Source organism: Eretmochelys imbricata, chromosome 5, assembly GCF_965152235.1.
Source record: "Eretmochelys imbricata isolate rEreImb1 chromosome 5, rEreImb1.hap1, whole genome shotgun sequence".
NCBI lineage: Eukaryota > Metazoa > Chordata > Testudines > Cheloniidae > Eretmochelys > Eretmochelys imbricata.
In genome coordinates this window covers 107,800,946-107,825,847 of record NC_135576.1, presented here as the reverse complement: position 1 = coordinate 107,825,847, position 24,902 = coordinate 107,800,946, and positions in this window count along the sequence as shown.

Here is a 24,902-nt window from a genome sequence, read left to right as displayed (position 1 = left end):
GATCAAGTTGGAGCTTAGGCTCTGAGACCCACCCCTGCTTGCTGGGTTTCAGAGCCTGACTGGGAACATCTACACTGCTATTTTTAGCCTTGTAGCGCAAGACCCATGATCCTGAGTCAATTGACCTGGGCTCTGAGACTCACTGCCACTGGTGATGGTGGTGGTGGTGGTTTTTTATTTTGCAGTATAGACATAGCCAAAGTCTCACTTAATGTCCAACAGAAAACACTTAAAACACATACATAGACTTCAGTGGAACTACTCACATGCCTAAAGGGAAGCATGTGCTTCAATGTTTTGCAATATTATGCTAGAGTGCTCAGCACCTTGCAGAATTGAGCCCATAATGCTGGAAGAGCGGATAGGTGTTGCTGTGTGTACTGGGGTTGGGTGGCGGAGGATGTGATGTGAATAGGATGTGTTCTAAATAAGAAGGGTGGTTAGTGGGTTTTAAAAAATCTGGAAAGGAATAGTGGGCTAAAAGCAAAAAGCAAATGGTGACCAGACAAGGTTTGAGGGAAAACAGGTTAAGCAATAAAAACAGAGAAAACTGTAAATAAGATTAGGCAAAGTTCAAGGACTAAGAGGGAGTATAATAGGGGTTAAGGAAAAACAGGACAATATTGTATCCCTTGCTCACCCCTGCTCCATTTTCCATATTGCCTCGATAGATGTAAACTCTTCAGAACAGGGACCTCTCTAACTGTGTCAGGAATGCATCTAGTTTTGGCTGCCATTGTTAACAATAAATCGTCACTAAGAGGACCACAAAATACAATATACTGCTGGACCTGTTCTTAAATATATGGTGCACAAAGGACCCTTAATATTTCTCAGGCAACAGGACTGACCAATTATATGTATCAATTTATGTAGAGGTTCATGCAGTCTTTCATTTTGAGGAAGTGAGGTTGGTGGAATACTGAGAATGGAAAGACATGCCAATAGAATTTATATGCTGGAAATTAAACTCTGTGAGCTGTGCCTTCCATGAAAATTTGGTTATGTATAACATCTTCTCAACAGCTATTAATCAAACCGCCTGCATATTACATAGCAGCTTCAAATACAGTCAAACTATCTTCATGTAAACTACAGTACTATACAAAAAGCATAACAAAAAAGTCACTAACATTTTTCCATGGTGCTGTTCATCCTTTTGATTGGGGACAGATGTCAAGAGTCTTTCTTTATTTCTCAAGTCCAGTACACTATCAAACACTGTCCTCTTAGCTCATCCCTGCTTTATCCCTACCTGCTAAGTCTGTATGCACAATCAATCCTGCAAAAGTACTGAGTGTCCTCAACTTTCACTGACTTCAAGGTGTGTTGAGAGTGTGCAGGACTGTGTCCTAGATATGGCACATTCTGTCACCTCCAGACCGAGTCTCTCTGAATTTCACATTTTGAAAACATGGATCAAGGACATGGGATCTTCTCATCTCCAAAAGTCTCAAAACACTGATACTGTATACCCCTGAGTCTCTCTCCATGAGTTTATATTGATTTTAACCAAGAAAAGCTTCCAGATTACATGGCAAAAAACTTCATTAATGCAGAGTTCAGGTGGCCTGGTGATAGTTTGTGCCCTTCCAGAATGATGAGCTCAGCAAAACTCAAACTTCTGAAAACCACGAAATACAGACTTAAGGTAAATGCTTGTGAAACCTTAACTCTTCCCCACTGGAGCTGGCAATAGCCACTGGGAATTATCCGCATTCACTCCAGCTGCATTTATTGTTAGGTGTAACTGTGTTGAATGGTGGAGGGATTAGTTGGAACAGCTTGGAAGAGCCATGATTGTGAGATGAGGAGATCTAGGGATGAGTTTGAGGAGTGTCATAGAGCTGTGATAGTGACACAAGGCACCTTGGGCCTATGTCCCCCATGTGTGTCCTCTTTCAAAGGAAAGAGGCTTGAAATGATCTAATTATAACACTTAAGCTCTTATACACAGTATTTCATCCATAGATTTTAACCAGTTTGAACTAGGGTTTCCTGAAACAGTTTCAGATTTGAATTGTTTTTGTCTATGCTTGCAGTTAAACCCCATTCAGCACTGGTTCAGCTGGAGTAGTTGCTGATACCCATTTTCAACAATGGATAAATTTTTTAATTGCCCTGTGCAAAGGATGCTGTAAAGTCAGGTCCATCTGCTTCCAGGAAGTATGATGAATTGCAACACACTTACTATTCAAGACAGCACGCAGATTTGGCATGACACAAACAGCAACTGCATCATAACAAAACCATAATGGTAACGTTCAACGACAAGTAAGCAAGTGCCACGCAATGTGCAGTAAAATAAAAAATAAGAGGACAGGAGCCAGTGGTGCTAACACAGATTTTTCTTGGGAGCAGGGAGGAGGAGGGACCCTGCCCTGGTCCCTGCTTGTTCCCCCTCCACACTCCAACAGGGACCTTGGGTCTCCTTTCGCTGGGGAACCTCCTCTCTCTCTCTCTCTCATCCACATAGTGCATGAAGTGATGCCACCAGGAGCTGAGTTCTCGGTAGGCTCCCCTGCACTCTGCTGTAAGGGATCAGACTCCCTGTACTTTAGGTTGAAGCACCATTTGGCTCAGCCACTCCTTCGTCTGGAGGGCGGGACAGCAGTGCCAAATTTTAGTAGCAATGTGACCCCACGTGCCTGGTCACAACAGGGCCAGATTAACCTTTTGTGGGCCCAGCACCAAACGTATTTGTGGGCCCCCATGGGGGCAGTAGAGCATGGCACGGGGAGGTCAGTCCCTGGAGCAAGGGGCCAGCCAGGGTCAATGTGGCATGGCATGGCATGGCAGGGGTGGCCCCACTCTGCCCAGCCCAGTGTGAGGGCACTATTTACAAACTGGCCTTTGCCAGACACACAGTGGCCTGCCTGGCCCTGTGCTGCCAGCATGCTCCTTCTCCTCAGGGGCAGGCCCACACCATGCCACACAGCCCTCCCGCCCAAAACCCCATTGGTGCCGACTCCCTGGGTGCCAAAATAGTGTGTGCTGAACACCCACTGATGGCCCCGCTGCTCAGATCCTTCCCCTCGCCCCCAGCGCCTCCTGCCCACCTCTGATCAGCTGTTCAGCAGTAGGCAGGAGGCAATGGGGAAGAGAGGGAAGAACAGGGGCAGGAAGAAGCGGAGGGCACTCAGGAGAGGGTGTGGAATGGGGCAGGAAGAAGCAGGGCGGGGGTGGAGTGGGGGCAGAGCCTGGGGCACAGCTGGGGTCAAGCACCCCCGGGGAAATTCAGCAGTTCTGTAAAACCACTCCCTCCGACTCCCTATGGCCATAGCTCCCCCTCACAAATGCACAACACCTTGCACAACCCTTTAGGCCAAAAGGAGCAAGTGGTGGGCAGGAGGGATCCAGCGGGCTGATGGGGTCTCAGGGAGCAGTGCAAGTGGAGCAGGTCGGGGCCCCTTCTGAGCATGGGCCCAGACCCAGGGTGCCCTTGTAAACCCAGCACTAGGTCACACCACCACTCACTGAAATTTGGCCCACCTGCTCCTCCACCTGAATGGCTGGATCAAATTTCAGTGGCGTTGTGACCACACAGCCAGAGATCCAAACCACTCCAGAAGCAGCCTCACAGATTTAGTACAGGACCACTCCTTAAAAGTGGCTGGTCTGTGGCCTCCGTAGCTCTGCAGACTACAGAACTTTGAGCAAAAATATTTTTTTTTGGTGGGGGGGGAGGGGAGGGCATTTGCCCCCCTGCCCCTCCTAACTGGTCCCACTGTGAGGAGCTGCAGTGCAGAGAATGACAGAGTGACCACAACAGTGTGAGAAGCAGTGACAGCGTGACCACAACAGATCACTGTTACAATCTCTGTTAGCATGGGTCCCAAGTATTCTCCACTCTCTCTTACCACTTGAGTAGTATAATTTAGGGCCTGATCCTGGGGTAAGTCCATTGACTGCCATGGAGTTGCTCCCAATTTACATCAGTGTTAATCGGTCCCTTAATCAACTCATCATAGAATCATAGAATATCAGGGTTGGAAGGGACCTCAGGAGGTCATCTAGTCCAACCCCCTGCTCAAAAACAGGACCCATACCCAATTAAATCATCCCAGCCAGGGCTTTGTCAAGCCTGACCTTAAAAACTTCTAAGGAAGGACCACCACCTCCCTAGGCAACACATTCCAGTGTTTCACCACCCTCCTAGTGAAAAAGTTTTTCCTAATATCCAATCTAAACCTCCCCCACTGCAACTTGAGACCATTACTCCTTGTCCTCTCCTCTTCCACCACTGAGAATAGTCTAGAACCATCCTCTCTGGAACTACCTCTCAGGTAGTTGAAAGCAGCTATCAAATCCCCCCTCATTCTTCTCTTCTGCAGACTAAACAATCCCAGTTCCCTCAGCCTCTCCTCATAACTCATGTGTTCCAGACCCCTAATCATTTTTGTTGCCCTTCACTGGACCCTCTCCAATTTATCCACATCCTTCTTGTAGTGTGGGGCCCAAAACTGGACACAGTACTCCAGATGAGGCCTCACCAATGTCGAATAGAGGGGGACGATCACGTCCCTCGATCTGCTCGCTATACCCCTACTTATACATCCCAAAATGCCATTGGCCTTCTTGGCAACAAGGGCACACTGCTGGCTCATATCCAGCTTCTCGTCCACTGTCACCCCTAGGTCCTTTTCCGCAGAACTGCTGCCTAGCCATTCGGTCCCTAGTCTGTAGCTGTGCATTGGGTTCTTCCGTCCTAAGTGCAAGACCCTGCACTTATCCTTATTGAACCTCATCAGATTTCTTTTGGCCCAATCCTCCAATTTGTCTAGGTCCCTCTGTATCCTATCCCTGCCCTCCAGCGTATCTACCACTCCTCCCAGTTTAGTATCATCCGCAAATTTGCTGAGAGTGCAATCCACACCATCCTCCAGATCATTTATGAAGATATTGAACAAAACCGGCCCCAGGACCGACCCCTGGGGCACTCCACTTGACACCGGCTGCCAACTAGACATGGAGCCATTGATCACTACCCGTTGAGCCCGACAATCTAGCCAACTTTCTACCCCCTTATAGTGCATTCATCCAGCCCATACTTCCTTAACTTGCTGACAAGAAAACTATGGGAGACCGTGTCAAAAGCTTTGCTAAAGTCAAGATACAATACAGCCACTGCTTTCCCTTCATCCACAGAACCATAGAAGGCGATTAGATTAGTCAGGCATGACCTTCCCTTCGTGAATCCATGCTGACTGTTCCTGATCACTTTCCTCTCATGTAAGTGCCTCAGGACTGATTCTTTGAGGACCTGCTCCATGATTTTTCTGGGGACTGAAGTGAGGCTTACTGGCCTGTAGTTCCCAGGATCCTCCTTCTTCCCTTTTTTAAAGATTGGCACTACATTAGCCTTTTTCCAGTCATCCGGGACTTCCCCCGTTCGCCACGAGTTTTCAAAGATAATGGCCAATGGCTCTGCAATCACAGCCTCCAGTTCCTTTAGCACTCTCGGATGCAGCTCATCCGGCCCCATGGACTTGTGCACGTCCAGTTTTTCTAAATAGTCCCTAACCACCTCTTTCCCCACAGAGGGCTGGCCATCTATTCCCCATGTTGTGATGCCCAGCACAGCAGTCTGGGAGCTGACCTTGTTCGTGAAGACAGAGGCAAAAAAAGCATTGAGTACATTAGCTTTTTCCACATCCTCCGTCACTAGGTTGCCTCCCTCATTCATTAAGGGACCCACACTTTCCTTGGCTTTCTTCTTGTTGCCAACATACCTGAAGAAACCCTTCTTGTTACTCTTAACATCTCTCGCTAGCTGCAGCTCCAGGTGCGATTTGGCCCTCCTAATTTCATTCCTACATGCCCGAGCAATATTTTTATACTCTTCCCTGGTCATATGTCCAACCTTCCACTTCTTGTAAGCTTCTTTTTTATGCTTAAGATCTGCTAGGATTTCACCGTTAAGCCAAGCTGGTCGCCTGCCATACTTACTATTCTTTCGACACATCGGGATGGTTTGTCCCTATAACCTCAACAGGGATTCCTTGAAATACAGCCAGCTCTCCTGGACTCCTTTCCCCTTCATGTTAGTCCCCCAGGGGATCCTACCCATCCGTTCCCTGAGGGAGTCGAAGTCTGCTTTCCTGAAGTCCAGGGTCCGTATCCTGCTGCTTACCTTTCTTCCCTGTGTCAGGATCCTGAACTCAACCAACTCATGGTCACTGCCTCCCAGATTCCCATCTACTTTTGCTTCCCCTACTAATTCTTCCCGGTTTGTGAGCAGCAGGTCAAGAAAAGCTCCCCCCGTAGTTGGCTCCTCTAGCACTTGCACCAGGAAATTGTCCCCTACGTTTTCCAAAACTTCCTGGATTGTCTATGCACCGCTGTATTGCTCTCCCAGCAGATATCAGGAAAATTAAAGTCACCCATGAGAACCAGGGCATGCGATCTAGTAGCTTCCGCAAGCTGCCGGAAGAAAGCCTCATCCACCTCATCCCCCTGGTCCGGTGGTCTATAGCAGACTCCCACCACTACATCACTCTTGTTGCTTACGCTTCTAAACTTAATCCAGAGACACTCAGGTTTTTCTGCAGTTTCGTACCGGAGCTCTGAGCAGTCATACTGCTCCCTTACATACAGTGCTACTCCCCCACCTTTTCTGCCCTGCCTGTCCTTCCTGAACAGTTTAAACCATCCATGACAGTACTCCAGTCATGTGAGTTATCCCACCAAGTCTCTGTTATTCCAATCACGTCATAATTCCTTGACATCACCAGGACCTCCAGTTCTCCCTGCTTGTTTCCAAGGCTTTGTGTTTTCGTATATAAGCACTTGAGATAATCTGCTGATCGCCCCTCATTCTCAGTATGAGGCAGGAGCCCTCCCCTCACAGACATCAGATTTATACCACCTTGAATTACTGCTTCTAAATCAGAGCTCCAGCTCAGAAGATTGTTGAAATTCACAGGAAATTCACATTCTGAAAATCATGACATTCAGAAGGAAGTCATTATTAAAGAAAGCTTAAGGCAAGTCTATACTACAAAATCTAAGTCTACGCTTAGTCAACCTAAGTTACGTTAACATACAGCCATCACAATAATTAAATCGCTTTTGCATGTCCACACTACACTTCTTGCGTCGGCGGTGCACGTCTTCACCAGGAGCGCTTGCACAGATTTAACTGCCGGCGTAGGGCACTTTGGGACAGCTTCTGAAAAGAAGCAACAGTCAATGTAAACAACACAGTGTCTACACTGACACTGCATTGACCCAAACTACATCGACCTGAGTGCTGTGCCTCTCGCAGCGGCGGAGTTATTAAGTCAGTGTATTGGGAGCTACATTTTAGCATAGATGCTTACTGAGTTAGGTTGATGTAAAATCCTTACGTCAGCCTAACTATGAATTATAGACCAGGCCTCAGAGGAACTGCTAAAATATTACTGTCTCTAGTTTTGAAAGAATTTTTCATACTGATTTTAGGGCTTTTCTGTAACCACTGTATATATATATATATATATATGAAAGTTGGTTATCTAACATATGATGCATCATATTATCCTCATATAGCATAGATATAAATTCTAACTATTTAATATTTTCCTAGATTCACAGTGTTTAAGGCCAGAAGGACCATTAGATCATCTACTCTGACCTCCTGTATATAACTCAGTTACTCTTATTCTGAGCCCAATAATTTGCCTGTTGGGTAATGGGGCCTTGTTTTAATGGACTGTTAGAACTTGCTGTTTTACTATCATAGGCACATCCTATGGCTTGGCTACAGCAACATGGGGAGATGGAGCCTAAAGGCCATATGGTTAGGCACTGAAGAGAATCCTCTCCATTCCTCTTTAACAAGGCAAAGCTTTGAGGATGGGAGAATATTCATGGCTCTAGGATTTAAATGACCATCTCCTGGGAGAGAGAATCAGAGTTAAAAATCCACTAAGTTGTTGCCTGTCATCATCCTGATAGCCTGACCTGGAGAAAGAACACAACAGTCCAGCTATTTATGTAAGGAGCATTTCGATTTAAAACCTCGAAGTCTTTTTATGAAAAGAAAGACATTTGCTTTCTCACACTTGCTTTCTCTCTTTCTTTCTGCTTCCTTTCCTCTGAAAATGAAATAGTCCTTATTAGGACATGATAAACTAGGTATTATCTAACACTGTCCAAACCTCATAGAGTTAGAACAGCTGGAGTTACTTAAACACTCCCTGGTGCTGTTCTTGAAACTTGATGATTTACAGTTAGTGATTTACAACTTTTATTTTTATCATGCTTTGCATGTCTATTTGTAACAGTTCTGTACTAATGTAATTATGTCACTTGTCACAGTTATCTCATGAGAAAAGCTGGTAAATATGTTGCATGCCATATGTTCTCAGGAGAGGAGAATGTTGTGAACCAAAAGATTTGTCCTCAGAATTAATAGTCCAGAATTCCTGGATTCATTCTTGTTTGATGAAAATTTTAATTGGTAGAGATGCCCAGTGGTTTGTTCTTAACATCACTCTTGAATTCTTCTGTCCCATCCCACCACGCAGGCAAAGCCTACAGCAGAAGTGGGCCAAAGCCATGAAATTTAGAACTAGATTTCAAAGCCTTCACCAATGTTCAAGGGTGCTTGGACGAGGGTAGCAGTTCATGCCTATAGTTTGAACACATAAATATCAAAGTGTTGTATTTTCCTTTAGAAACTACCAATCAAGCAGAGCGGCCTGACAATGTTGAGAAACCAGATTCTAGTTTTATTAGTTAATATAAACCAGGGATGGGCAAATCTTTTGGCCTGAGGGCCACATCAGGGTTCTGAAATTCTATGGAGGGTCGGGTAGGGAAGGCTGTGCCTCCCCAAACATCCTGGCACCTGCCCCCTATCTGCCCCTTCCACTTCCCACCCCCTGACTCCCCCCCTCAGAACCTCCAATCCATGCAACCCGCCCCCGCTCCTTATCCCCTGACCGCTCCCTGCCGGGGGCCCCCTGGGACCCCAACCCTGTCCCCTGACTGCCTGACTACTCCCTGTCCCCTGACTGCCCCAATCCCTATCCACATCCCCCGGGACTCCGACGCCTATCCAACCCCCCATTCCCCATTGTCTGACCCCCCCAACATCCGCCCCATCCAACTGCCCCCTGCTCCCTTTCCCCTGACTGCCCCCCGAGACCCCTGCCCCTTATGCAGCCCCCCCCCGCTCCCCGCCCCCTTACCATGCCGCTCAGAGCAGCACATCTGGCAGCCGCATGGCTCAGCCGGAGCCAGCCACATCACCATGCTCCCTGGCAGGAGCTCACAGCCCCGCCGTCCAGAGTGCTGGCGTCATGGCAAGAGAGGGGACGGGGCTAACCCCCCTGGCTGGGAGCTCAAGGGCCAGGCAGGACAGTCCCGTGGGCTCAATATGGCCCACAGGCCATAGTTTGCCCACCTCTGATATAAATCAACATGTTGATTGGCGTGGTAGAACTGTATACAAGCAATCACTCCCAGCCCCACTGAAGTCAGTGGCAAATTTTCACTTACTTCAAGGGCATAGGATTATATGTTCAGTAGGGCATGGGGTAGTCCCTATAATTAAGGGGTGACACACTGGAGTGCTGATTACAGACTGATCTTCATTTCCTGGCCCTAATCACATGACATGGGATCAGGCTTATATAACGTAACTGTAGTCTCATAACAAGCATCAGAAAAGAGGTTAGTGATCTGTGCCGATAAGTTTAATTTCTTTTTTATTGTTGCACAGCACAGTGATGTACATAGTAGAAATACCTAGAAAGAAAGATAGATGTGTACTAGCATAGAAATATTTTTCTAGCTGGATTAAATTTATTTCCCACAGGTATCAACAAACTTACTGAAGTTGATGGATCTTGAAAGAACGAATGTTAAACAAATAAGTGCCAAAATTAACAAACAAAAATCATGCTGCACACATATAAATAGAGGTCTGTTTTTTTTAAAACAGGGTGTGTAACCACTTGTTGCGTAATTTAGCTTTAGGGCATCACAATTTATTTCCAACAAATTAGCATGAAAATCTATGCACTCCTGTCTATGAAATATGCTTTTTATTGTATTTTCTGCTTAATACAACACATTGTTCCCTTGCTCAAAAGTGACTTTAGTTTCTCTCACACATATTCAAGCACATGGATACCAACTGCATAGCTCATTTTATAATTCTTTATAAAGAAAGTGTGTTATGATAGGCTGGCTTTTCTTAGAAGAAAAGTGAAGATATCCATTTAAATCTAATGGAATTGCCCAAAATTTGAAGGGGCTAGGATCTAGCATTCTGGATCAGCTCCATCTTACAGTGATGGCTGCAAACAGAAGAACATGGCTCTGGCTCAGAATCTCTACAAAATTCAAGGGAGTTCAGGCACAGATCTGGCCCTCTTTAGTCATTTTATAAATACTGTGGTGTAATTGTGCTGGTGTGGATGGGTTGGTTAGTACAAACCTTAAATATACACGTTCTTTTTGTTAAGTAACTACTTTTTTAAAAATATGGTAATTACTAAGTTTTAAACAAAAAACAATACCTTCAGTTCAGATCAGAAGAAAAAGTCATATTGGTTATTGCAAGCTAGGTTTGCAAAAGAAAATTAAGTAAAAGAAAGAAAGATAGCTAGTGCCTCAGTGAGTATAAGTCACCATGGCTCCAGTGACTTGAAGATCTTGCCAAATATTTAACTTGTACATTTTTTTCTTAGGGTAGCTATTCTGTTTAGAAAAAAAGTCTTCAGAAATTGGAGTTGTGGACTCATTATTACTTATTCATTTACTGCAGCACCCACAACATTCCAGACACTTTCCAAAAAATTCAAGAACAGTGTTTGGTTTAAGGAGTTCATAATCCAAGGACAGACAATAGACCAAGGCTACAGGAAAAGGAACAAGAACAATAGCCAAATTACTTATAATTGATATACAGTGTGGTTCATTGTAAGTGACACTACAGAACACCACCATTGATTTCATTTGGATGCAGTTATGCCACAGATAACTTGGCCCATGCTATTTCCATCCATTTGCTTATTATTTAGAATATATAAAGCATTACTCAGAGGTTGCATCAACATGCCATAGAAAAATCAGACTGGAATAAAGGGTTAATCCCCACCCCTCAAATAATTTTACATCAGATTTATTTGGGTAGCAGAAGCCTGTATTGTTAAGTCACAGAACATTACATTTCCATAACACTAGCTATAGTTTGCTGTCCTTGACCCTAACCCTAAGATACCAATGTCTCTAGGGCAATAGATACAGACTAACTAGTTATTTTGCTTTGAACCTGGCATTTGACTTACATGAAACCATGATTAAAAAAATACAATCACCAAATCCAGTATTTCTTATTTAATTTTTTCTCTGTGGACTGTTGTCAGAGAATTGGTTACTATTTTCTCTGTCGTTGACTTTAACATGACTTCAGATACAACAGAGATGAGAGGTAGGGTGGGACTTTCAAAAGCACCCAACCTAGGTGATTTAGGAGCACAAGTCCCACTGAAAGTCAATGGGCTTTGTGCTCCTAATTCATGTCAGCATTTTTGAAAATCCCACCCTAAATTCAGACTAGTTCTTCTCAATTGTCTGACACATTTTATTCCTCTTGAAGAACGGTGGTTTACAAGGCATGTAATGCTTCAATTATTTGTTTTCTTCACTGACATGGGATACATCCAGGTGATACATAAAACACAATGTACTGGGTGCAGTTTAGTAACCGAAAATCCAGGGGATACACATAGACTTTGAAATACCTGGGTAATTCTTTGTCTTTCTTCATGCAGATGTCATCATTAGGTGTGGTGCAAGAACTCAGAAATAGAGAGCTATGTGAGAAAAGATCTGTCTTGTTGCAAAGGCAAGTTACATTTTTCATCACAGTGCTGATGAACATAGCTCTCCCTTTCTTGTCTTGCCCACTGTTCAGACTGCTGCTGCACTGGGACTTCAGGGAGGTTTATATTATCCCTACTACTATTCAAAAATTAAATAGGCCAGCCCTTCTGGTTTCCAGGGAAATCTTCCAAATATAAAACATTGGAATTTTCTCTTCCTGCACCCGCAGATAGCTCAGAACAGCAGCTGTAAGAGGGGTGTGAACTTTCCACAATCCTCTCACAGGGTGTTAACTTTGAAACAAGTAAATGTTGCCAACTTTGCACAGCTTTTATGTGAGTTTTGCACTATTTGGTGTTTTTCTTAAAGCCCCAGCAACTGGAGACATGTGAGTATGTGAGAATTTCCTCTCTTTTTATTTAAAAAAAAAAGTGTCCAGTCTTCATGGCTGCAGAGAAAAGTCTTGACAATGTGACTCCCCAAAGGGTCAAAGAACCAACCAAAATCTCATGATTAACACTGGCTGTTGGTAATATCAAGTTGCTCAATGACATTAACTAGATCATAGCTGATCATCCTATTAGAAAGATCAAACAAATATCTTTTTCCATTGTTGTTGGATAGAGTGAGCAATAAAAAAGTGCAACATTATAAGTGACAGCACTGTAGAGTCACCATTCCTTTCCTAACTTTTCCAACCACCTGCTGAATTCCTTGCTTTCTGCTGATCAGAACGGTGAGGGTGCTGGTAAGAGAATGCAGCCACTGTAAGCTTTTTCTAGCCCTGAACCCAGTCAGGAGTAGATGTGTGGAAAACTGTGAATTGCTGTTCCTGAGGCTATATATTTTTATATATACATACATACATACATACATACACACACACACACACAATATAACAGATGTGATGTTTAATTTTTGGCCAGGGTATACACAAGACAGAGTACAAACAATCTGGAGCGCTGTCAAGAGTTTTTGTCTATACTTGATTTAGTCACACACACAATTCCCTGAATTTTAAAAGACTTTTTTCTTTAAATAAGATCCAATTCTCATCTAATAACTTTCATTAATCTGATAATTTAAACTAAAAAGTAGGTTTCAGTTTTATATAAGAAAAAGTAGAGAAAAAAGGAAATTGTTAAGATTTTATATAATTAAAAGCCATTTTGAGGCAGTTACTCCCTTAAAAGGGAAGATTGCGCATAAAGAAGTGGCGAGGACTTCTTCAGTGTAAACTGACAGCAGCTATTAGGATTGGAGGCTGAGTTACTGAACAAAAGGAAGGTGGAAAAAAATACAAGAATAAACTGAAAAGTCAAGGGATATTTTTAAAATTATATTATGTACGTTGTGGTACTTAGCAGTGTTAAAGGTCTCAATGAAGATCGGGGCCCATTTTGCAATCACATAGGATTAGGTGAGAAAAGGATCATTGAATAGTCTAAATGGGTGTGACTGCAATAAAGGATTAGAACCAGGTGTTGGTTTGTTAAGTAAAGGATGGACTAAGATGCAACCAAGATAAGGACTAATAAGTTTAGATTCACACTGTGCATGGGGTTAGGGAAGGGTATCCTAGCATTATTGCTGGAGAGAGCAGAGACAGGCCATGAATAATAGCTGTACAGCTGGCCTAGAACAGGACATGGAACGTTTTCTCCATTTGTCTGCCATGTGTCTGGCAACCACTGCCCCAGTGTACGCTTCCATGCACATACTGGTAGGTGTTTCCTACAGCTTAACTGAGCAGAAACATATACCACCAAACATGAGACTGTAGAAATGTGCTGGATTACATGAGGTGCTTGGGGAAATTCTTGGAACACTGCATCACTTTTTAGAAGTGTCCCAAATTGGTCCCTACTCCCACCTGGCATAAACCACCCCACAGATACAACCCCACCCTCCTCTTTCACCACTTCACTGATTGGGGATGTTTTAGCTCATTCAAATGCATTTATCATGTTGACAACTATGCCAGGATGCTTAATCATCTGCAGAGGAACTCCCCTTTCCACATATACTTAAACATCTCTTTACCCACCACCTGTCAACAAGCGTTTGCCACACCTTGTGTACTGAACAGGTTTCTCCCAGTCGTTACGGACTTATTTAATGTGCAGCAAGCCTGAGAATTGAATCTATGTGCACTAGCATGCCAGCACTAATGGGCGGTGTGGAGTCTGTTACCATACACTACGAGCCCCACAGTGTGCTTTGATGAACTACCGTTTGAAACTTTTGGCATGCAGTTAAAGATGACATGACAATCTTGTATGACTTCATCCCCCTCCCACAACCCTGAGTTTCTGCTCCTAACCTTAACACTAGATTAATAAAGTTTATTTCTGGAAATAAAAAAATCAGATATTAATATTAGCTACAATTGTTTTATTTAGTACCACCATGCTACTAAACTAAGTCACTTTTTGTGAAAAAGCTAAGTAAGCACAAAAAAGTAAATTTAAACCTGATGAAAGTGTGTATTGGTTTTGGATTAAGACTTGGGTTGTCACTTGCTAATAATGCAGAATTTAATCCTAAAAAAAATTCCCAAAATACATAAAATCTGATTTAAATTACTCACATATCTATTTATACAGCTTTTGTGAGAGAACCATCAGCCATTGGAGTCATTTCACTCCAGGTTCTGAGGGTAGCTAAAGCACAGTAAGCGGAGAAAAACCTTTCAGATATGCCCAGAGTTCTGTGCAAATATTAATGGTGGGAATGAGCAAAAAAATGTGGATCCAGACTGGAAAATCAGCTAATATTTTTGCAGTGGTAGGTTGGGTTTGGATCCAGAGTTCAGCTTTGGGAATATCTTTGCTACTTATTTCAATTAGAGATCTCAACATTTCAGGTCTTACTTACCTTAATAACTTTATAATTTTGGTACACTATTGGCCTGGTATAATTCCATTGACTTCATTGGAGTTACACTAGGAATTGAATCTCATCTGAATTCTCTGTAATGCAATTCTGACTCAAGCCAGTGTTACTAGTACCTCATCTGGATGCTACAAGATTCACGGACGTATTTAAGAATTAAGGAAAGCAATAAGCAACCTTAGAAGTCTTATCTTTTGCATGTTCTGGGTGATCTCAAAACACACAGTGCTCTTCATGTGATAAATTAAAGATGTATTATGTAAATAAATGGTTAAAATTGAGATTTGTGTATTAATATACTATATCAAAGTGACAAGGGAATTTGCAATTTATAGCCTAATAGAATGAAGAGCCATTTTCCACCAAGATTGGTGGGAATCATGCATAACAAAATAGGAATGCCAAGCACTGCACATGAGTTTCCTTATACATCACATTGAACATTCAGCCCTAAATAACTGACTTATCAGGAGAGGAATGTATTTATGAATAGGGACTTCCATATTCAATAGCCTTCTTCATCAACAAATTTCACAGGCTTGGGGCTTGCAATGGGGTGTCAGGAATACAAAAATTCAGATAACTTTAAGTTGAGCTATTCAAACCTCAAGCAAAAGCTTTTAGTGTTCAATATTAAAGCAAACTGGCTAGGGTTTTTAGTACATGATAGAATGTTAATACAAGGACATTGGGGTTTGCTTGTTGAAAAATATATAACTTTTTTTTCCAGACTACACACAAACTTAACTTTTCAATTGCCATATGTGTCTCGAAGGCATTTTCGGTCTTAGAAGCTTTTTTATTGCAACTGGCATATTATTCAGGACAGGTGAACTAATTCACATGAAATAAGCAAACTTCAGAAATGGTTTTGAGCTTTGTGGGATTTTTACCCAGGTTTAGCCGAGATCAGAAATTAAAGTATCAAAATACACAAGGCAAATGCTAGGGCCTGTGTCCCAGAAGATAAAACAAGAACATTTCAGTACTATTAAATTCTTAAATTTTTTTTTAGCCACGTCTGCCATACTGTTCCAATTTTTCGAAGAACGCAGCCCTCCAATATGAGTAAGTGAATCAAGAGAACAAATGCTCAGTGTTATGGGTTTATGTTTAACTTTTTCAAGGTGCCAGAAAATTTTCTTCATGTTATTTTAAGACATGGGTCTGCAGAAAATAAGGATGTTAGTCCACACAGAGATTTCTTTATCTCAGAGAATGAAAGAGGGAAAAACAAAGAGAGAATGAATTTAAGGTTCTTGTTTTTCTAGTATTTTCCTTTAATTAACTGAACCTCTCTCTAAAAGTGCTGCCATGTCAGTTGCCCATTGTAACATTCCCCTGGTGTTATCTGGACCGGTGATCTGCTAGGTCACTCCAATCCTTTACTCTGGGAGCCAGCCTTACCTGCTCTGCTGTGAGAGCCCCCACTCCTGGACTGTTCACACACAGCTTCTGGCATATAAAATGCTTGGATTGTGCAACCAAATGACAATATCTCCTGTCCCAGACAACCCCAGGAACTTCCGTCTTGCAGGTCCAGTTATGCCCACTAGACACTTCAAGCTTATATGAGTTCATCAATTTAAACAAAGAAATTGATATGTACCAGGCTAATTATCCCCAGGGTAGTCTCTGATGCTTCAAATCAAATGTACTGCTTCAGGTAGAATAAAAACAAACACATTTATTAACTATAAAAGATAGATTTTTAAGTGAGTATAAGTCAAAGCACAAACATGTCGGATCTGGTCAAATGAAATAAAAGCAAAACACATTCTAAGCTGATCTTAACACTTTCAGTGCCCTTACAAACTTAGATGCCTTTCACCACAGGCTGTCCGATTGCCCTTCAGCCAGGTTCTCCCCTTTGATCAGCCCTTCGATTGCTTGGTGATGTCTGTAGATGGAGGTGGAAGAGAGAGGAAGAGCATAGCAAACATGTCCCTTTTATCATGTTCTTTCTTCCCTCTTGGCTTTGCGCCCCCCTCTCCTCTTCAGGGTCAGGTAAGCATTACCTCATCGTAGTCCCTGACTGACCAAGGGAAGTGAGGTGACTCACTGGAGAGTCCAACAGATCCTTTGTTGCTGCCTAGGCCAGTGTCCTTTGTTCCCGTGAGGCTGGGCTGGGTTTGTCTAGTACATGCCCTGATGAGGTGTGAACAGTCTCTCTGCTCCTAGAGAGTTTTGCCTGGGCTTGTTTTAAGCCATGAGGACACATTTTCAGCCTCATAACTATATATATGAAATTACAACCTATAACATTACTATAATAACAATGCTCAGTGCATAATGAGCCTTGCGAAGACACCCAACATGACAAACTTTGCATTGGATAACACACAATCGTATTATAAGGATGAACATGACGGTGCAGGGCATTCCCCTGAGATACAGAGTGTCATACCCATGTAAAATATTACTCACTCATTGTAAGCAGAAGAACCAGATTCATCTATGGATCATTGTAACCAAACTGAGGCAGTCAAGGAAGGATGGCCTTGTGCTGAAGGCACTTGGCAAAAGACTCAAACTTTGAGTTCAAATCTTGGCTTTATTAGAGACCTCTTGCATTCTTGGGCAAGTCACTTAAACCTGGTCTATACTAGAAAATTATAATCAGTTTAACGAAGTCAGTCGGGGTGTGAAAAATTCACCCCCCAAATGGCATTGTTGAGCTGACCAAAGTCCCCATGTAGACAGTGCTTCTTCCATTGATCTAGCTACAGCCTCTCAGGGAAGTGATTAACTATGCCAATGGGATAGCCTCTCCCATTGGAATAGGTAGCGTCTACACAAACTCTACGGTGGCACAGCTTATTTATAAGAGCGACAAGGTGAGGTTTAGCTCATTTTTCTCATTTTTTTTTGCGTGTGGTTATTTATTGGTTTAATGAGCATGTTTCTGCTGCAATTCCAGGATGTTGCTAATTTTCTAGGTCTAGATCATAACTGGCCTTTCCATGGGTGTGGTAAGGTGTAATGAGCCTGGACCAGCCCCCCTAGCAGTCCCTGTGCTTTACCCGGCACAGTGATTGCTCCCCTCCCAGCATGCCTTGGGGTGCAAGGCATCCCTAAGGAGTCAAAAGTAGGCAGATCTGCTATTCTGCCCTCCCCACTAGCTGATGTGTGGAGCTGACTAACCATGGAGGACAGGATATGATGCACCCTCCTAAAGAATGGTGCAATGGGAGAGCTTTGCTGAACTCCAGTATGTATGATGTGGTTCCACGTGAGCTTGTTCTCAGAAGGAAACAAAATCTTGTACTGACAATGTAATGGGCTATACCTAAATGGTTAAATTCATCCTTAGTGCAGTACTCTTCAGACACCAGACACCTAATCTATCTAAGCTTTATACTATGCTCGTTAGTTCAGTTACTGAGTGCCTGACGTCAGCAACTTGCACCAGGGATGAATCTGGTCTTTTCCCCTCTCTAATTTATATCAATTTATAATACATTTTCTTGTCATTTTATTTTAGTGACTACAGATGCTCCAAAATTAGAAGAATATTGGATTTTTTTTTTTTAAAAAAAAAACATTCACAAGCCTCCCAATTTAAGATAACCATTACTGGCGGAAAGCTGGGATTTTAATAATAATAAAAAAAACCCCTCAGATTTTAGACTGAAAACAGATGTTTTGAAGTCTTGGCAACAATCTTCAAATCAAAAGGGAGAATTATTCTTCTTGCATAGTTAGAAAAGAATTTGTTGGAAAGAATCCTTGTCAGGTACACATTCCCAGCACTCTGTTCGGGGGGGATTTTTCCTTTGGCCCAAATTCTTCAGTCTAAACAAGAATAATGACTTTACACCAGTCATTGCAGTGGGGGTATGGAGAGGGTAGGGAGCCTATGCAGGAAGCCTGTGCAGCTATTCTACATATCCCACGCACCCAAAGAACATAGGTCCACAGGGTTCCAGTGTCATAGGCTAGAGTTATGCTTTGGCTGATGGATTTGGGACTGTGGATCCACTGGCCAAAACCCCTCATGGAAGCCCGCACAGCAACTACAACCCTAGTAATTAACTATCCCAGACAGGCTCTTGTGCTGCTGAGCATTATTGTCCTACCAGGTTTCACAAAAGCTCCCAGCACACAAGCTGTTTAACTGGGCTGCACCTTGAGAAAAGGATTTGGACCTTAGTGATCAGCGATATTTAAACACTATCATAAGAGAGAGATTCAGAAAATTAGTTGGCATGTCCAATTAGTTGGAAATCCATCATCAAGGGTAATAAAATAAAGATACATACCACCTGCGAAAAACATTGAGATCCGTGTCACAAACTCAACTTATGAAACTTATGAACATATCTCAATCTCCCCAGAGAGCGAGGATCTGATATCACTGACACTAATGGAGATCCAAAGCAGCTCCATGGAAGCCAGTGGAGTTATTCTGCATTTACTCCAAAATAAATGGGAGCAGAATGAGGTGCAGAATATTTTCTTTTGGAAAGAGTAATACTGTAACGTGCAAAATGACTTTAGGTTTTAGCATACCTCTACATTTGTATTTCAGACATTTTAATGGGATCATTGTCAGTGATGGGATTTTTGCAATAAGGTAAGCAGGGAAAATAGCCATTTACAAATATTTATTGGTAGAATACCATATTTTTACTCTGGTTATTACTAATTGTGAATCAAATGGCTGTCACTAGAACTAGGAACTCCACAGGTTTGAAAATGAATGATGAAAAATAAAAACAAAGGGGATGGCTATACTTGATCATGCTAATTATCAAGCCTGTATTCTTATTTCACAGTCAGTAAATCAGGAGTAATTCCATTTAAAATCAAAAACCAGTCGGAGAACACTTTAATCTCTCTGGTCACTCGATTAGAGACCTAAAAGTTGCAATTCTTCAACAAAAAAAACTTCAAAAACAGACTCCAACAAGAGACTGCTGAATTGGAATTAATTTGCAAACTGGATACAATTAACTTAGGCTTGAATAGAGACTGGGAGTGGATGAGTCATTACACAAAGTAAAACTATTTCCCCGTGTTTATTCCCCCTCTTCCCTCCCCCCCCCAAAAAAACTGTTCAGACGTTCTTGTGAACTGCTGGAAATGGCCCACCTTGATTATAACTACAAAAGGTTTTCTTCCCCCCCACTCTCCTGCTGGTATTAGCTCATCTTAAGTAATCCTCTCTTGTTACAGTGTGTATGGTAACACCCATTGTTTCCATGTTCTCTGTGTATATAAATCTCCCCACTGTATTTTCCACTGAATGCATCCGATGAAGTGAGCTGTAGCTCACGAAAGCTTATGCTCAAATAAATTTGTTAGTCTCTAAGGTGCCACAAGTACTCCTTTTCTTTTTGCGAATACAGACTAACACGGCTGCTACTCTGAAACTGTACTTACAGTGGTTAAAACCCGAGGGGAAAAAATCAGGATCAAGGCCTAATCAGTTTACAGATATGGTCAACTAAATCTTTGACCCCACTCACTAAGAAGCCAATGTCGCAACTGTACCTAGGGTCCCAATTGAACAAAATGTTTCTACTCAGCCTAGCATTTAAGCACATACTTAAACCCCCATTGACCTTAATGCTTTACTGAATCAGGGCCTAGAATGCCTGCTTCCTAGGTGCCTGGTTCAATAAAAACTATTTGATTTTAATGGGAGTTGGATCAGGACCATAGTGGGTAATTGTACCTTTAAGGTTTTCCCAATGTTCTGAGTGACAGGAGCAGCTGACTGAACAGTTAGGCAGTAAGACTGGATCTCAATGTATATATTCATAAAATGTTATCTGAACCCAACTCACTGGAGAATTCTTAAAACATGAGATAGTGCTGTACTCTGAGTTCCCATGTGTGGGTGGACAGTGCTTAGCACATTGTAGGTGCTACTGTAATAGCAAATAATACAAAGCCTTCATTGAGCTAGGCCCACATTACCTCACAGACTGCTTCTCCTTCAGGAACACTTCATGGTAGTTATGGTATGTAGTACGTATGTTTAATCAGAAACTAGATACAGACTTGTGGGAGTTAGGGACATAGCAGCAAGCCCAAGACTCAGGAACATCCTTGAGCCTCTCCCTCAAGTCTATTCAAAATGATTCTGGCTCCTTTTCCTGGCCCTTTTTTCTGACCCTTATTTGTGTATAACAAGTTCTTCGCTATATCAAAGACAAGGGTTTTTTTTGTTTGTGTTTTATTTTTAAGCACTTCTATGGGTCTTAACTATTTACCTCCACTGTACATACCAAATTGAATTTCTTATTGCAATGTCAACTCCCATCCCTGGTCTGCGAATGACTCCACCCTTGTTCTCCTATTTGTTTCCCTGCAAACACTTCCCTGGTTTCTCCTCTGCCGACTCTTCCACAGTTGAAATTCATAGAGTCACCACCTTTATCTTCTTTTAAATCCCTCCTCAAAACCGTCTTCTGCTGTGGTGCCTGCAGAGCACATCCTTCTATCATTGGCTAGCCTGGAGACACTCAGACTACTAATTTATGCAAATATACCTGTCCTTAGTTTCAACTGGTCTACCATCCCGTACAAAATTGTCTGTTTGGCCACCAGTTGCATCTTTCTTAATTATAGACTATGAACTCGGAGGCAGAGACTGACTATTTTGTTTTACTCATTGGTACTGTGCCTCGCAAAATGGAGCAGCAATCACTGGCTGGGGCCTATTGGCATTACTGCAATATAAATAAATCCTCCTCCTCCCTATTTCCCTGGATCCCTGCGTATTATGAGGTCATACTGTGAAACACACTTCTCTGCTGTAGTATTCCCTAAAAAAAATATGGAGTAGAAGAAATTCTGATAGCACGCTCAATGACATCCGATGAATGAACCTACAAAGGTTGGAGAACTAATATTGTGCTCGGAATCAGGGGCTGGGACTACACTTAGAACAGGATGAAGAACTGAAATGGTTTGTGTCAGGAGAAGAGCTTGTATGAGCATATGGACCTTATATAAATATACAATTGTATATTTTAAATGGGTTGCATCTTGATGTGCTTTCAAAGTAACTAAAATTGCTGGTTTAAATGGGACATTTCCAAACTGATGCTTGCAAACTACAACTGAATTCAAACTTGATTGGACGGAGTTGCATGGATCCAGGGAAGGCCTCATATTGGGTTTCGCCAAAGGCCCTATAGAGAGGTTCTGCAAGAAAGAGGGGACTGGCGGAGACCTAGGGTGACAGTCAGTGTCCAGACATCCCAAGGGGAGAACAAAAAGTTTAAAACACCTGAAATGAGCAGTTAAAATCAATTGATTGCTTACAATGCTATTGTACTATAAAAATATATTGAGTAAGGTCTTTTAGGAAAGCATGTAATGTTCCGATCTTGATGGTCATTGAGATATGAATACAGACTGTGGTTGTGACTTTATGTATTTCTGTATCTAGAAAATTGTGCTCATAATCTTTGCTATGTCTCATAAAGCAGGGCCTTGAGAAGTCAGGCTGGGAGGAGCATCTCCCAACTATCCTGGTCCAGCCCAGGAAGAGACAATGATGGACCATTAGAATTAATGGAAAGACCTTGAGACAACTGAAAACACCACCCTGGCTCTCACATCAAGACAGAATGTCCCCACTCTAAATAATCATGAGTCACCATAAACAGAGAAGAGGGAAGGAAGGAAGGAAAATAAAAAGGCGAAAGCCTTTTAAAAACAGATTTGACATTGTCCCTCAGATTGTGGTTAAAAACCATCAATCAATCTCGAGGTTGGATACTGTCCATGACCACTAGATCCCTCCTCTAGCTAAGGGCTATGCTGAGAAACTGTTTATAAGGCAATAGGTAACTTGTATTAGAAAAGGGATTGTGTCTCATATGAAAGTGTAATACCTGAGTTTCATCTTTATGTTTATTTTCTGTGTAACTTATACAGGTTCTCTCCCTTACTATTTCATCTTTGAATCTGTGGTTTTTCTATTAAGCAAACTTGTTTATTTTCATGCAAGCAGGTCTCTGGTATGCAAAACTACATGGTGTATGTATTTCCAAGTGAACTGGTTTCAGTGGAGGGTGTGTGTGTGTGTGAGAGAGAGAGACACACACATACAAACACACAGGAACAGTCCAAATGTCTGGTAATTAAGAATTCAGGGAGGATGTATTTGGGGAGACTCCAGTGTGGAAGGACTGCTGGTATCAACCTGCAAGAAATAACTAGGCTAGTGAGAAATAGGATTAGACCTTATGCTTGTGGGCTGGCTATTGGTGTCAAGGCGCTGACCCATATCTGCAAAGACACAAAGGCTTCCCAAAGTTACATGGCAGATGGTGACAGAACCGCCAACCGGACTAGGTGAGTGCCAAAAATGTCAAAGCGAGACATTCCATTTTCTTTATTTTTAGGATGAAAGTGTGTATGTGTATGTAGGTGTGTGAGCTCACCCACAGAGTCCAGACAGGGAAGATACCCAAAAGAGTTTCCAGGTCCATACAGCCTTAAATATAATCTTTTAAACATTGAGCATGCTTTAAAGAATGCCTTTACTTGGCCTGAAAGACCTGAAAATTACCATAATTTTTGGTAAATAAGCATTGTTAAATTTCTGCTCATCAAGAGTGGTCTGTTAAAGTCTGTATTACAATATCCATTCTTAGGGGGGGGGAGGAAAGATTTAGCCACTACAAAAGAATTGAGGTTTGAAAGGGAAGCTTTAGGAAATTAACTGAGATTATGGTTCAGATGTGATATTTTGATTGTAGTATTAAGTGACTTAGTCTGAAATTACAGATTTGATTGGCTTTAGTTATAAAGCCCAGCTAACAAATTTTACCAAACAACTTCCACCCTCAACCTTCCTCTTAGAACTTCATTGAGGGCTAATTATTTTTGGTACTTATTTTATCATTTAACTCCACTCCAATACTGAAAGAAATTTGTTTTATGTTAAAGTTAACTAAGAAAATGCTAATAACTTGGTTTTCTTGATTTTAATTGTAGTCGAAAGTTTTAATAAAATGTATATAATAGACACTCATACTAAAGCATATTTCTTTCTAGAATGCAATATGGGTGCCAGAATATTTGAGGCCCTTTAGCAGATACCAGCTGGTCAATCTAGAAGACTGACCAGTTCCCTCTCTGTAAAGGTGTGGAGTGGATCCAGATCAATGTCTAGATGCCTTTTATTTATATAGATGCCTACATCCTACCTATAAACATTTTGCATTGTTTGTGGTATGCAAGTACCTATAGGCTACACCTACACTTCACGCTTCTTTCGATGGCATGTAGAGTATGTCGGCAGGTTTAAGGAGCAGTGGTGCCAGCCAGGCACAGCTTTCGCACGTTGAGTATAGATGCACGTGAAGGGGATGGGTAGGTATCTGAGTACATAACCTACATGGCTCTCTGCTTACCCACATTGTGTCCTCCCGTCTACACTGCTATTTTTAGTCACTTGGTGGTGCACTGTCTCCCTCCTACTGGTGCCTTTCCTGGCCCCAGGAAAAGACTCTGGCAAAGACGTAGCAATGGGGAAAAGGCTCTGGCAGCTACCCACTGCTGGAGCATTTCCCCACTGTGGGGAAAGACTCCAGCAGAGGAGAAAGCTTCCCGTTGCCAGGACCTGCTGGGAAAAAGGCTCAGCCTTTCCTTGCTGCCTCCCTCCTGCCAGAGCCTGTCACTGACACATGTAGGTACACACCCCCATGAGGACACAGCTTGCTTTTCAATGCAGTGTGTAGCTACACATATCCTACACACTGCTGAAAGTCGCGTGTGGTGTGGACATAGGTACAGTGGCAATAGCCGCTTTATAAATAACGAGGGGAGGGTGGGGAGTGGAGAATAGAGCTGCTTAAAAATTAACTTTCATTGCAAAAACAGAGGCATTGGAAAATGTGGGTAGGCCATATTTTTGTGCTAAGTTGAAGCTTTGTGTTGTATAATTCCAATGAAGTTTGCATTCACACCACAAAATACACTGACATTTTATATTTTTCATGCAACATTTTGAAAATTGAAGCCCTCCTTTCCTCAGCTGTTTTTGACAACTTTAGATTGTTGAAAATATGAATGGGACATTGGGGAAGATGAAGGTTTGTAGAAGGTCTGAACTATGAGAGGGAAAACATGTTGCTTTTTGCAAAACTTTTTTTTCACACCACTTTTGCTGGGTTTGCTCTAAAATACGCTTTTTGGAGCTGTGCAACCATGGCTTTCCC